The following is a 6,380-nucleotide window of genomic DNA, read 5'->3' on the forward strand; positions in this document are numbered from 1 at the left end:
AAAAAGACAAGAGAAAAAAAGGTGAGATATTGAATACCTCCCTGAGTGGAAAAAACGGTTATTTCACAAATTAGTTTTTTTTACTTCCCCCATTACTCCACCTGTAAATCATGCAGCAAGATAACTGTTGAATGTCGAGGGGAAGGACATGCTGTAAAATGTCCATCAGATTGTTAAGCCTGTTAGCTGCGCATTGTTCCGCACACTGATAACAGCAGATCTACAAGCTTAGTTTACAAGCCGTTGCAGCATGACACCAGTTGTGAGCTTGTACATTTTGGCGTGGCTTGCAACTAAGTATAAAACGTGCTTCAGTGCAGAGGTTCCCAACCACTGGTACTAGTACCACTGGTGGTAATTGAGCCCCCCTCTGGTGGTACACAGAAGAGTCACCCCAAAAAAGAAGAACAAAGACGAAACAGTCTTACAGGTAGTTCTTCTGACCAAGCAATTGGTTGAAATAGGCTATCCAGACGTGCTGAAATGAACATGACAGCACACCTAGCCGTTAATAGAAGATTTGAGAACGTATTAATCACATTAGAAATATCATCAGTTGTGCTGATTAGTGATTAGACAGAGTTTTGTCAGAGCAGCAGCATCCTTTGTTTAGGGATGGAACAAAAAGACCAGGTATACGCTCCTGTATTTTAACATAAATTATTATGGTGCCAAATATTTTCTTTATAGGTGGTACTTCAGTATAAAAAGGTTGGGAATCATTGCTTAGTGAATACATCCCCACTCCCTCGATGCAACATCAGGCACATAGAACACAGGCACACACATGCCTTCGGCTCAGCCAGCAGTGCCAGCACAGAGCACAGGCATACTCCAAAACATGCACATACTGTACACTACAGAGAAAAATAACACACACACACACACACACACACACACACACACACACACACACACACACACAGTGAGTGTATAGGGGACATCTGGTGCAGCATGGAAGTTAGCAGCTAGGACGCAACATCAACTCTCTGGTGTCAAAGTACACCGGGCTACAGATGCGTTCAGTGATATACATGTGTGCATGCAGACGGAGAAACCGGTGAGCATGAACACTGGCACACACATGCCAGTACTCAAGTGCAAGCCATGCATTATGCATGAATAAACCTGCACACGTGTGCAAACTTATAGACAGATGCACTGTCACAAATGGACAGTAGAACACAGATACTGTACAGTTAATTAAGAGGGGCCGCCAAATCGTTGTGTTATTACTGTAACGACTACTTTTAATTTTACATTAACCACTTGAACCCAAGCATCCTTATTCTAGGGGCTGCAGGGGGAGGGTGGAGGAAGGTTCATCAAAAATAGCAGATCTACAAGCTCGCACCGAGCTTATAGACCGACAATTTCCGGTGAAGAGGTTTAGTGAGTGTAGACTCTTACTCTACTTTTTTCCTCTCTACGCTCACTGTAGAAGGGAAAAAAGAGCAGACCAAACACAGGGCCAAAGGACAATACAAGTTTACCAAGTATTGAGTGGTTATAAATGTCTGGAAGTACACACAAACAAAAAACATAAATTCACACAACACTGACAATGGTGCTGTCAAACAAGTCTATGAAGCTATCTATGCAATCTATGAAAAAGTTTAATCTGCAACACAGTTTTATACAATATGTATTGGTGTTGGGGGGGTTGATGCTTCATCTCTCTCTGAGCTAAGGTCCTAAGCATTAAAGACCCTTGCTGCCTGCTATGTGAATGAAGTTTGCCTGAAAGGGTCCAAAGGAGAAGTAAGGAGGGAAAGGAAGGAGGACTTTAGGGCCAGGGCCGAGGTCAGGCCATCAGGATGTGGCCTCTATTGTCTGTGGCTGGCAGGACTCCACTGCCACTCTCAATAGGGCCATTAACATCTGGGATTGCAGGCCTGCTGCGCCTGCTGCTACGACGTGTGTGTGCATGTGTGCAACTATGGGTGTGTGTGTGTGTGTGTGTGTGTGTGTGTGTGTGTGTGTGTGTGTGTGTGGCCGTGCAAGTGAATGCGAGTCTATTAGCGCATGTGCGACTGTGTCCCTCCCAAAGGGGATGTTTTAGCCATAAGACAGCAAGTTGAGTGATACATCAAGGGCACGAACAGAGACATCTGAGACACACACACTCCTCATAAATTGGCAACAAACAGGCTAAACTATGGGTTCACTGTTTTGATGTATTTTTTATGAGTTTGATACTATGAGGGAATGAGGGATATACAGTCAACATGTACTGAAGACTTATGAGCTTAGAAAGGTGAGGGGTACAATATGGGGGTTTGGTGAAAGGGTCTTTCTGTGTGGAGTTTGCATGTTCTCCCTGTGTCCCCTAGGTAGGGGAGGTATAGGTACTGTATAACATGCAGTAATCCTGCCTCCCCCAGGTCAGCACCTGATGGAAGGGAAAGGAAACCTACTTCCTTCCACACTCTAAAGCAGGGGTAACCAACCGGGGGTTCGCGAGCTACCGGTAGCTCGCGGGAACGTTTCCAGTCGATCGCGAAGTGTCAGACCCATTGGAATAATGTCAGTGCCACTCGTCACATGCAAATTAATTTTGAGCAGAGCGCTGTGGCTCTGAGTTTGAGAATAGACCCCATCGTCCAAGGGTGTGTGTGCGTGTTTGGTTGGGGGGTGGTATCTTAGCAACACTGAATGATCTGTCCCATTGGTCGTGTGCTCGTATCATGAGCCAATGGCTGCAGCTCTGAGCTTCCCAGACCCAGGTTCACATCTCATGCCGTAAAGAGAACTGACAGGTCAGCCACAGGGCTGCTACCATATTAGCAGCTGTGAGGCTCTTCTCTTCTCGTGAAGAAAGCAGGACAGAGTTGTCAAATAAATCCCGCCGTCATTCATACTGTATTTATTCTCCGACCCGACATTAAAATACGGAACAACGTGCGTCCCGCGTATCAGTTCATTACGGGGCTCGTGACTGCAGACACTTGAGTTGGGACTACTAGCCGATAGCGCCGCTGCTCCTTCAGTTTTCGTTGTTCGTTGTTATATTTTTTATTATTGGGATTTGATCATTGATGCAAATTCTAAACATATGGATGCAGCTGCAGAAGTTGTGTTGCTTAAAGGAATGCATAGTTGCGTTCTCCTCAACTGCTGCGCAGCAACAACAAAAATATAAAAATGAGAAAAATATACTGAATATACCAGTCTGCAATGCAAACTAATAGGCGAGTGCACTCCAGGGCATATGCAAAGGGAAAGAATGACTTCTGTCCATGACAATAATCAATGCTACAATTCTGTACACATGCACACATAGAGCAAAAAATATGATAAATATGAAATATGAAAACTTGTTGAAATACAACGCATGAGTCAAGTAGCTGCTTTTGTATCAAACCCTTTCCTCTTTACTGAGCCTACTGTCATTGAACTGCTGTCCGATAAAATGCAGGATGTGTTTGCATTAACTTCAGATATTTAAATGGAGATTATTGGATTAGTAAGTGACTGTCACCTGCAGGTCAGAGCTAAAGAGAAGGAATTTTGGTCTCTTGTGAGCAGAGAAGTATCCCCTGATTGTGTCGTGTGCACTGAAGCTGCATGCCTACTTTGGTTCCACGTACTTATGTGAAATGGCCTTTTCACAAATGAAAATAATAAAATCCAAGTTTAGAACTCGTATGACTGACTCACATCTTAATGACACCCTCAGACTGGCAATCACTAAATATGAACCAGATTTCAAAACGCTTGCAGATAAAGTGCAGTCACAGCAGTCTCATTAAAGGTGGGCTGACCCTGAGAGTATGTCACCATATCTGTGCAAATATATATGGTCATGTTATGCCTATGTCATTTGAACATCTGCCAATGTAAATATTCATTGAAATGAGAAACAAAATATTTCTAATACTAATTATTTCTAATTTGTCTTAATATTATTTGACATTGATAATATAACTTACTATAAGTATTTATTCTAATTTAAGCTTTAGTCTTTGTGTGGATGTGTGCACATGCATTGAGCCTGTCAGAAATAGCAAAAAAACAAGTGTTTTTTCTAACACGTTTTAGTGGTAGATCTTGGCTTACAATTGGGAATAAAATGGGCTCTTGGGCTTGAAAAGGTTGGTTACCACTGCTCTAAAGGAACTGGTTGGACTTGGAATAACGTGTTCCTACTTCCTTCCACACGCTACATCCTATACTGGGGAAACTCCCCCCTGTCAGGTTATAAGAAGCAGCCTGCTCACTCCTCATGCATTGAAGGACGCATGAGCTCAGTTCGGGGCTCTCCCCAGGTTGGCTGAGGGAGAGTAGTGCCTAGGATTACAGTTTAGGCAATTGGCACAATGGGTTACAAAATCATGGGATAAAAATATTAGAAAAATAAATGTGAGGGTCATGTATTTGACAAATTAAGTGTTGGGCTATTTGGGTCAGTTTAGCATCTAGCTAGCACATCCCAGTAAAACAATGAAAATAAAAGCTGAGGGTTCATTCTGACATAATATTGTTGTGGTCCAGTTTTCTTTCTTTCTTTCTGTGAAATAAAATATACATAGCCTACACACAAACTGGGATGTATGACACAATAACATGAAGGTAATACAGGCTAGCAAATACAGATGTGATGTCTTATCTAAATGTGTGTATCCCTGAAGTGTATGTACACGCAAACGCGCGCGCGCGCACACACACACACACACACACACACACACACACACACACACACACACACACACACACACACACACACACACTCCTGTATCTTATATCTGGGATGATCTTAGTCATCAGCACAAACAAATAATAAAAGCAAAAAACTAAACTACGACATGATAGGAATAACAACAAAAATAAGTTCTCCAATCTCAGCTGAATGAGCTGAGCAAACAATTTTTAGCCTATGATGGGCGCAAAAGTCTGCATTTAACATTTAAAGCGGTGGTTCGACAGTTCATCTCCTGTAACCAAATTTGAAAAGCAGATTTGTCTTCCCGAGGGGACCAATGATAGAGCGACAAACGTGGCACAAGGCAATGGGGACTCGGCATTGGTAGGGTATTATGCTATACGCACACACACACACGCACACACACACACACACACACACACACACACACACGCATATGCTGTGCGTGCGCGTGCGTGTAAGAGAGAGAAAGAGAGAGAGATGCACTGATGCAGTCGACTGTTTTAAAGAATGGTGACTTTGGATATTGGAACAAAAAAAATGCTTCGCAGTTGAATTCAATCCAACTGCTTCAAACCGCAGTGCGCTATGTTTACAGGGCAGATAAAGTTGCCTCACGCTGAAGCAGAATAATGACAAGACTACAAAGCCCATACTGGTCGCCCCTTTAAACAATGTAACACAAGAGAAGAAACCAAATACTAGATAAAAACGGCTTCGTGGCAACAGTTGGAGCCCTGTCTGTGTATCGGCCGTGCACACACACAGCAGCATGAGATGCGTTTCTCCCCCTCGTCTCGCCTACTTTTAATCCAAGAGCCTCGGTCCAATTCACGGCGCATCAGCAAAAAAAATGACTGCGCCGCCGCTGCATGCGTTCCAGTGATAACAACAACAGAACCAAACTTACCTTGTTTTTATTCCAGCTACGATGCGTTAATGCTTCTCCTCGCGGGCAGCTGTTGTGGCCGCTCAGTAATATCTCTCCCGTTCCGTTCGCTCACTGTCAGTCTCTCCTCCAGTCCGCACGGTCGCGTAAACTGTCGACAGATCCAGTATCCTTTTCCTCCGCTGGCCGCCGTTATACCCCGGCTGGCTTTGTTTTGAATGATCGCTGCAAGTTATGAATTATTCCACATCCTCGTAAATGTCACAGCAATTCGCCCGCTGTGCTGCTCTGGTTCAGGTGCTGGTTGAATAGTATTAGGTAAATATCGGTACAATGATGCTGTCAGTTTACATAGCGGAACTCGCTCTCAGCTCCACGCAGCTCCGTCTCCACCAGTCTTTGTAATACGAGACCACTGGAAGAGAGCGAGAGAGGGGGAGTGGAGAAAGAAAACGAGAATTAAATCCACTTCCAGCGGCTGAAAAACAAAAGCCTATCAGAGTCCAATGCAACTATGGTCGTTTTTCTTTCCGCCTAGTGTCCACAGAACTCTCGGGTAGGAATAAGTTTCAGGCTGTTCGTTCAACAATACACACCGAGTGCGTGTGTTGATGCCTTGTGCCAATTTCAACAAGACGTGTGTGTGTATATGCGTGCACGCCGTTGCGTGCTGCTGCAGCATGTGCCCAAAAGCCCTACTTCTGCAGTACGTATCACAGCGGGGACCCGTGGGCCGGTGTGACCGTGTGAGCGTTCAAAAAATACACAAACAGTCACAGCCAGGTCCCCGCCCATACTCTTCAATCAAGGCCCCCACAGGTCCCAAAA

At 44.3% G+C, this 6,380-nt stretch overlaps 1 protein-coding gene across 2 annotated transcripts in view; it reads right to left on the minus strand.

Annotated features, from left to right (window-relative positions):
- sema4c (sema domain, immunoglobulin domain (Ig), transmembrane domain (TM) and short cytoplasmic domain, (semaphorin) 4C) overlaps positions 1–6,154 on the minus strand; it is a 113,916-nt gene extending 107,762 nt beyond the window's left edge. For both annotated transcript variants that reach the window (XR_013964244.1, XM_080766147.1), the window contains exon 1: positions 5,574–6,154. The gene's annotated coding sequence lies outside the window, so the exon portion shown is untranslated. The remainder of the gene's footprint in view (positions 1–5,573) is intronic.
- Positions 6,155–6,380: the final 226 nt, after the last annotated feature.

This window comes from Protomyctophum bolini (assembly GCF_963924005.1).
Source record: "Protomyctophum bolini genome assembly, chromosome: 6".
Taxonomy (NCBI): Eukaryota; Metazoa; Chordata; class Actinopteri; order Myctophiformes; family Myctophidae; genus Protomyctophum; species Protomyctophum bolini.